The sequence below is a fragment of the Chrysochloris asiatica genome, unplaced genomic scaffold (assembly GCF_000296735.1).
Source record: "Chrysochloris asiatica unplaced genomic scaffold, ChrAsi1.0 scaffold00180, whole genome shotgun sequence".
Taxonomy (NCBI): Eukaryota; Metazoa; Chordata; class Mammalia; order Afrosoricida; family Chrysochloridae; genus Chrysochloris; species Chrysochloris asiatica.
This window is the reverse complement of record NW_006408698.1, coordinates 1,413,050-1,418,978: the sequence shown is the minus strand read 5'-3', so window position 1 is coordinate 1,418,978 and position 5,929 is coordinate 1,413,050. Positions and strand designations below refer to the sequence as shown.

At 34.0% G+C, this 5,929-nt stretch overlaps 1 pseudogene; it reads right to left on the bottom strand.

Moving 5' to 3' along the window:
* Window positions 1–5,929, bottom strand: part of LOC102839894 — a 126,956-nt pseudogene that overhangs the window by 1,120 nt on the left and 119,907 nt on the right.

Sequence of the window (5,929 nt, the reverse complement as noted above, 5' to 3'; positions counted from 1 at the left end):
TACAGTATATTTTACATGTTATTTTTATCAATTTTGAGATTCCCGCACATCATGAGTAGTATAAATTCAGATTCTACACCTACATATGGCATAAGCATAATTTTCTATTTTTTATAACAGACTGCTGTATTCTGTATTAACAAGTTTCTTGATTGTTTTTCTAGGTCGCTGGGAAGACTTGTGTTAATTCTCCTTTCAGTGAGGTGTCAATATTTCAATGCAGCACTCATTTCTACCTTTGCAAAAAATATACCACTTCTTCTACCTCCATATGAGCATTGATTCTCCTGACCTTAAGAATTAGAACCTAGAATAATATTGAATGATGTCCCTGAGATACTGCTGATTCAAATAATGAAGTTATTGTTGTAACATTATGTTTTTGCTCTACTTCTAACATTTATGGCACACATAGTTTTTCTTTCAGAATTTCAAAATCCTTGCTATATATCAACCTTCTGAATTAGTATTTCATCAAGGTTTTCTTTGTACTTGCACATGGACATGAGGTAGGTGTCAGTATATGTCTCTTTCTTTTGTTTTAGGAATTATGAATCCAGAACTTCAGTTTTTTTTCATTATAACAATATATACCACTTTGACCCATTTGACTTAAATGGGGATTCTCTGCAGTTTACTGTCAAGTGTGGGAGGGCCATATGGCAAAGACCTGAGCAATACCAATCCTTATAAAAAGAATGACAATGAGAAGACTCATCTCACATTTATTTATTCCCTTCATCATCTCATCCATGCTTTATATTTAGAAAGTCATCAAAGTCATTCCCTTATAAACAACTCAGTGACAACATGTTCTTTGTACTACATCTGAGAGGAATCCAAAATAGTGAAAATAAGGGAAGAAAACAAATGTCTTGAAGGTGACAAGGTGACTAGCAATAAATACTACATGAATTTGTAATCAAACCACTATTTATTTTCAATGCTTTTGTCTTTCAATGCTTCTACTTTAATTTGAACAATTATAGTATTGACTAGACATTCTACTGCATTTGTTCATTATATATTGACTAAATGGTCAATAAAGATAGAACACTTACAAAACATGATCTATATGAAAACTTTTAAGTTACTCATAATATTGAAATATAGTGTTCACAGATTTTCATTTTTGAGAACAGTTATGGCATAAATCGATATAGTACAGGTAATATATATATGTTTGACTCTTTGCCTTTCTACCTATATGAACATGTAGACCAAAAAATGCAACATTACCACTTACTGATTAGTGAATTTTTACTTTAAAAAGAGAGTATTTTTACTTAACATGTCCTATAATGAGTAAACATATTTCCAAGGAGAGTTATGGTGTGTCAAGTGGTTTATTTGTATACTAAATAACATTTTGTCTTGAAAAAATAAAAAAAATAAATAAAGTAAAGAAGCATAATGTCTGACTGGGAAATTGTGACTGTATGAACATTTAACTAAAATGGCCACTCAACATTCCCAGATAAAATTGCAACAGGTAATAGTCCAAACTATGATCTTCTCAATTTTGCATGTGCAAACTTCATGAATATGAAATCCATACTAGGTAAAAGCACAGTTAATTAGTTTGGAGAACAGCCTAACAAGAAGTTATGATTTGTCTGGGAATAAATAATTTTTGTTATACGGTAAAAATAGAAAACTGACAGTCAGTGCTGAGTAAGTCCCACAGAGGATTTGAATTAAATGCAATTCATGAACTCTGCTTCCAAACAGCATACTCATTAATAGCAAGTATTCCTGTAAAACTTGATATTTCCTGGATTAAAAATATATACATATTCAGTTTATTAATACGTAAAAATCAGCATGTTTATATTAATATTTAATGCTCATTATTGAGATTATCTGATGCATAAGACATCTTTAATATGTTGAAGAGCAAAGATGTCTGTTTGAGGACTAAGGCACACCTGACCCAAGCCATGGTATATATATTTTTTCATATTCCTTATATTTTCCCAGATGTAATTTTTCTTCACATTCCTTATATGTTCCCAGCTGCAATTTCCACTTTTAGGAGATTTCAATATTTAGGTCTTTGGCATGTACAGGTCAAACCAAGTCACCATTAAGTGATAATAAGTGATAATAATCATAGAAGTGATAATAATCATAGAAGTCTCAATTTCATTTTGGCACAGGTCAAATATATATATATATATATATATTTTTTTTACTGTTATGAGGAAACTAGCACCAAAGTTAATTTATGTGGCAAAGAACTCCCAGTCTCACTGAATATCCAAGGCATATTATCATTCCAGCAGAATGCTATGAATTAAAGAAGTAAATCTCAAGGCACAAAGTTGACAGTTAACACACATTTGCAGAATATATGCATTAGTGATCTATTTCAATGGAAAATATCCACATCACTAATCTATTTTCCAGGAGCTCTGGTAGCATTATGGTTACAAATTGGGCTGCAAATCGCAAGGTCAGCAGTTTGAAATTACCAGCTCTTCCATGGGAGAACGATGAGGCTTTCTGCTCCCATAAAAATTTACAGCCTCAGAAACCCTGCACAAGGTAGTTATGAGTCAGAACCGACTCTATGGCACATAACCACCACCAATCTATTTTCACTGTGTAATGTTCTTACATGTAATAGTCCATGATTTTACTACTCTGTAGCAGCAATAAAGTGTTAACAGGCCCATCAGCATGATGACACACATTCTGGTGGTAAATCCAGCCTCTTTTATGCTCAAAAGAATATTTAGTATAGATGTTCCCATCATGGTATGCCATATCATAAAAGAAGGTTAGTAAATTGGTGTTTTTATCAAACTTTCAATGTAACTTTCAAGTTTATAAGCAGCACCCAGTGGACTGCACACATAACACTCTTCTGTAGCTGGCAATACATGATCTAGGGCAATCAGTGACTTCTCTGCAGGAGCGGTGAGCCTGCTGTAGTAATGAATCCTTTTGTTCATGGGAAAGGCATGGTCACTAACTCTCTGAATGGCATCATTCACACTGAAGATGTTTGTGGGCTATATAGAAAGGCTTTTTAGATCTTAGATCTGATTATACAAACTGGATATTCAAAGGCCCAGGGTTTACTTTATGATCATCACATTTGCCATTTGCATTGAACAGTTCTTAGTTGGCCAAGTCCTCAATTTTGGAGGGAAAGTAGGTGAGAAGGCAAAAACCCCTTCCTAAAATACTCTCAACTTGCAGTCACCAAGCAATGGTATTTTGAAAACCTCATATTCATGTGAAAGTTGGACAGTGAATAAGGAAAAGTTTAGAAGAATTAATACATTTGAGTTATGGTGCTGGAGGAGAATATTTAAAATTACTATAGAGAAAATTAACACTTCACAACAAACCAAGAAAATGAAAACCCAAGAATAACATGGAAACATTAAAACTATGAGTAAACTCACAAGAAAGAAAACAAAACCCATGAATTTAGCACAGTAAGACATGCTGAACAAAGAAAGCAGCAACACCACACACATACAAAAGAAAACAACAAACAAACAACAAAACAAACATAATGGGAGTGATCAATTCATACATATTGATAATTACACTGACTGTAAACAGATTAAATGCACCACTTAAGAGAAAGAGGATGGCAGAATTGATAAGAAAATAAGATCTTTCAATACATTGTCTGAAAGAGACACATCTCACACACAGATTAAAAGTCAAAGGATGGAAAAAATATACATACCAAGCTAATTGCAATCAAACCAAACAGGAGTGGCAGTGCTAATCTCTGACAGAATAATCTTTCAGCCAAAACCCAGCATAATAGATAAAGATGGTCATTATCTCATGATTAAAGGAACAATTGAACAAAATGACATAACCATAATAAATATCTACACTCCCAATGAAAATCTTCAAAATATACAAAGCAAACTCTAATAGATTTGAAGAAAGAAATAGACATATCTACAATAATCATGGGCGATTTTAATACACCACTTTCAAAAATGGATAGAACAAGAAGAAAGAAACTCGACAAAGACACAGAAGAACTAAACAACACAATCAGCCAACTGGACCTCATACATGTTTACAGAGCATTCAAACCAACTACAGCACAATACACATTCTTTTCCAGTGCACATGAAACATTCTCACGGATAGACTATGTGTTAGGCTACAAAATAAACCCCCATAAATTTACAAAAAATGAAAATATTAATAAAGTATCTTCTCAGACCACAATGCTATCAAATTAGAAATCAACAATAGGAAGACCAAGGAAATAAAGTCAAATACATAGAAACTGAATAACATCCTGGGGAAAAGTGACTGGGTAGCAGGAGAAATAAAATGTCCCTAGAAACAAAAATAAAAAGTTGCTAGAAATAAGTGAAAATGAAAATACAACATACCAAAATCTTTGGGACACAGCAAAACCCGAACAGACCCATAAAAAAGAAGAAATTGATCAGATCATCAAAAACTCCCAACCAAAAGAAGTCCACGCCAACATGGCTTCACTGGTGAGTTCTATCAAACGTTCAAGGAAGAGATGTGACCAATTCTACTCAATTTATTCCAGAAGATAGAGGAGGATGGAAAACTTCCTAATACATTTTATGAAGCAAGCATAACCCTCATAACAAAACCAGGGAAGGAAGTCACTAAGAAAGAAAGTTATAGACCAATATCTCTCATGAACATAGATGCAAAAATTCTCAACAAAATCCTAGGAAACAGAATCCAGCAACACATCAAAAATATTACATCATGATCAAGTGGGATTCATATCAGGGATGCAAGGATGGTTCAATATTAGAAACACGATCAACGTAGTCCACCATGTAAATAAGAAAAAATAAAAGAACCACATGATCATATTGATCGATGCAGAAAAAGCATTTGACAAAATACAACATCGATTCCTGATTAAAACACTCAACAAAGTAGAAATTGAAGGGAAATTCCTCAACATAATTAAAAACATATATTGCTGGTAATGTAGAGTTTACAAACTGGGCTGCAAACTGCAAGGTCAGAAATTCAAAACTACCACTTGTTCCATGGGAGAAAGATGAGGTTTTCTGCTCCCATAAAGATTTACAGCCTCAGAAAACCTGTACAGGGTCGCTATGAGTCGGCACCGACTCCACAGCACATAAGAACAATAACAACATACAAAACCAACAGCCTTCATCACTCTCAATGGAGACAGAGAAATTGAAAGACTTTCCTCTGTGAACAGGAACCAGACAAGGATGCCCTTCATCACCACTACTATTCAATATTGTGCTGGAAGATTTAGCTAGAGTTATACGGCAAGCCAGTGAAATTAAAGGCATCCAAATTAGAAAAAAGGAAGTAAAACTCTCTCTGTTTAAAGACGATATGATCCTATACAAAGAAACCCTCAAAGACTCAGTTTAAAAAGCTACTAGACCTCACTACAAGATTCAGCAAAGTGACAGGATACAATATCAACATAAAAAAGCCAGTTGGATTCCGCTCTACCAAAAACAACAACACTGAAAAGGACATTAGTAAAGCAATACCATTGACAATAGGTGCCCAAAGAATGAAATATCTAGGAATAAATGTAACCAGAGAAACAAAGGACCTAAACAAAGAAAACTACAAAACACTACTACAGGAAACCAAAAAAGACCTACAAAAATAGAAGAATATACCATGATCCTGGATAGGAAGACTTAACATTGTGAAAATGACAATACTGCCCAAAGCAATTTACACATATACTGAAATCCCAATGCAGATTCCAACGACATTCTTCAAAGAGATGGAATAAACATTACAAACATTATATGGAAAGAAAAGAGACCCAGGATCAGAAAAGCATTGCTTAAGAAGAAGAATAAGAGGTAGGGTTTGATGGTGGCTAGGGTGAAGGAGCTCTGGTAGCGTAGTGGTTACGAATCGGGCTGCGAACCATAAGGTCAGC